Here is a 3,551-nt window from a genome sequence, read left to right on the forward strand (position 1 = left end):
TATAGTAATTATTTAATTATAAAATCATTGTAAGTTGACAATATATCCGTATCTCTTTTTGAAGAAATTAAGATTTTGTAGATATATCATTATTAAGAGAGCTCTATTATCTAAAAAACTAGAATTGTTACTTAAAAAGCTTTCAACAAAACATTCAGCGATGAAATATACAGAAAAATATAAAAAATAAGAATTTAATGAATTCATGAACAACGTAGTGAACGTCGAGTAATTAAAAAAAATACTGCCAACAGCAAGGCAGAAAAATACCAGAACATCATGTTACGACTTGTAGGACAAGTAGTATTTGAGCAGCAATTTCTGTTGGAATAAAACATCAAATTTAAAAGCGAGCAGTTCTAACATTATCTGATATTTGCTTGTGAATCTAATAAATAGGAATTTGTAATTTAAATATAGCTTTATATTTGTTATAATTACAAAGTTTAATTACATTATACCTTTTTTAAGTCAAAGGCAAAAGCCGCATTATTGCACATTCAGTAATAATCTATGGAATCAAAACTATTCAATTCAAAAACCAATATTAATTAATGGAATGATTACATTAACAAAATCAGTTACTAGAACTCTAGATAATATAAAGAATCTTCCAATATACCAATTTTATTTTTTGAAGAATACTAAGCTTAAACCTATGAAATTACAATACAACCAAGTATTTCAGGTTTAAAAAAAAGCAAGATGCAATTTCTCACCGTAAATACGTGACAAATTTAATTATTAGTTTAATTTTAGCCTTTCTTATACTTCATAAAATTATAATCATACTTTATGAAAATGAAAAGTTATGGGCAGTTATATACTTCAGTTCTAAATTTTCTATGGGGATATATGATTCTCTTTCTTGTACTTATAATGTCTGATCAGGAATACAGGTAAGCACCTGCACAACTATGTGCAATGTGCTTTATTTAACAGCAGATTTGTTTCATTCAATTCTTTATGATCCGGATCCAATTCTTTAGGTCCGGTTTAAACAATCGATTGAAAATATACTTCGTCCCTCAAGCGATATCGGACGTTTCTTGTCGCTAGTTTCCACCACGACTAAAGATTTCAATCTTGATAAGTTATTCGCAAATTATTAAGAAATTAATTAAAAGTTAGTTAAGTCTAATTTTTTATAAAAATACGTTTCAAAATTATACAATTTGTCAACCAACAAGAATAGATACTAATATGATAATATGGGACTACTCGCTAATAGAATGTCAAGCATAATTTGTAGTAACATATTGCAACCAAAAATTATCTACAAATCTTAGTAATTTTTCAAAATAAAAACCGTAGTTTATATACAAGGTACTCATATATTTCAAAAGATGGGTTCCAAATCAACATTTCATCAACAGATGGGCTCCACATTTTAACATTATTGTTAACATATGAAATAATTTTTAGATGGAAGTAACCTTATTTCTTATGAAATAGAGAACATATTTAATTGTTCATTTGAACCATCTTTTTGGACATATTCTTGAGTAGTGATTGCTAAAAAAGGACTTGTATTTAAAATTATTCAATTCTACGATTTAGGGTCTATCTAACGATCTAATAAAAATATGTCAAATCTTAACCTTGACAATTTTTAAAGTGATAGGCACCATATTTTGTCATTTTAATAATCACAAATTGCAATAAAATTTAATTTTTTTAAAAGCGCGCTAAACATTCCAAATTGCAGTTTGGAATGTATACGGATATAATGTACAACAAGTAAAAAAAAATATTTGTAGTCACTATAAATCATACTTTCCTCATTTTACTTAATGCTTTACTTAAAAACTTTTTAAATAATAGTTTTATTAGTATCTGTTACTTTTTAGCAAACTTTTGTACTGGAACTTTGTTGTTAAATCTATTTGGCGCGCATCTTCCACAGAATAAAACTGCAAAATATGAGTATTATTCGCAAACTGCGGAACTCCCCCTAGAAACGTGCCAGTACAGTGAATAACAAACAATACTTAAAAGCACAGTTCTTTTGGGTATTAAAGGTTAAATCTTAAATAAAGAGAAATTTCTCTAAGTAGATACTTTTATAGTTTTAGTAAACAGATTGCAAAGTGAATGAGCTTTACTATTTAAAAAGTAAATTTAAACTTAGATATTAATATTTAATTAAAATTTTTAAATATTTAAAAAATTTTCAGTATTTATCAAGAAAAATATTTCAGCATTTAGGATTTAAGCGGGGTTATTGAAGTGAATATACAACCTTTTGTCTTCAATTGTCATCATCGTCTTCACGCAATAAGACATCTTTTCACAAAAACAACACTGGCAACTTAGTGTCGTTTTTGTTTAACATACATTTATTTTTATAAAAACAAAATGGATAATCCTGTACTTTTGAAAACACTAAGAAATTTAACTTTGCGCTTCTCCGATGTCATTCGTCTATTGCTAAGAATCAAGAACTAATGGCCTCATACAACTATCTTAAGACCAACACTGCTGTATGTTATTGCAGTTTGGTGGTCAGTTTTAGATAAATCGTACTTTATTGTTGTTGACAAGGTACAGAGTTATAAAATTGCAAATTATGTTAGACCTAGACTACAAGCTACTTATGACAACATTAGGAACTATATTACCAGGTCACTGCATCCTTTGAGGATTATTGTGACAAATCAGCTTTAGTTCCATAGGCATGTAATGGCTGTTAAAAATGTCATTATGTCCCTTGGAGAGATGTTGCCTAATTCCGTTATAAATAAATAGGCAGTTGATAAGTACCGAAGTCTGAGTCTGGCGAGACTATTATAGTGACACAGAATGTGTTCTCCTTTTTCCTATATAGCAAAGTCTGTTTCTTCGTAGCAAAGTCTGCAGCTATCGTTTCTTGTAATACTTAGATTCGATAGATGTTTTTGGACTTCGCAGTATCCAGTCAGAAACCCTATGACAAGTGGATGCCTTTTCTGTTCAGTATTAGTAGCTCCCTAATTCTGGCTTTTGATCGATTTGGCATGAATTCTTTAGCTTGTCTGCAGGCAGTTACATTATTCCAATCAGCCTGAGCTGCTTTTTTTAGCCATTTATTAATTTTAAGTTTAAAAAAGCTCCATGAAGGACAGCAGAATGGTCTTGGCTCAATACAGTATAATGCCGTCCGTTTTTCGGATAGTTCGTCGGATTTCTCGTTTCATTCAAATTTCCATTTCTGGAAGATCTTCGAGAAGTTGAAGGTAAATGTTAATGACATCTCCATTTTTAATTTCAATAGACAATTTAAAAGACGGCTTTCTATGTGGATATGCCTAATTGTAGATCTGTAATAGACTTATAGACCCATAATATTTTCAAAATATCACATGAGAAATACAACATCTATTTGTAAAATAAGATTTATTTTATCATATCTGAATATATACATCTGTTATAAGACGGTAAGATGTGGGCTGTTAGATCTTAGCAGATCACTGTGCTTTAGGTAATCAATATTGTTACATTGACAATGCAACTATATTAAGTTAAGCATGTGGTGCGTTGGATAATAGGCTTGTATGAAATATGTTAGTGAC

This window comes from Teleopsis dalmanni, chromosome 2 (assembly GCF_002237135.1).
Source record: "Teleopsis dalmanni isolate 2A chromosome 2, ASM223713v2, whole genome shotgun sequence".
Classification (NCBI taxonomy): Eukaryota; Metazoa; Arthropoda; class Insecta; order Diptera; family Diopsidae; genus Teleopsis; species Teleopsis dalmanni.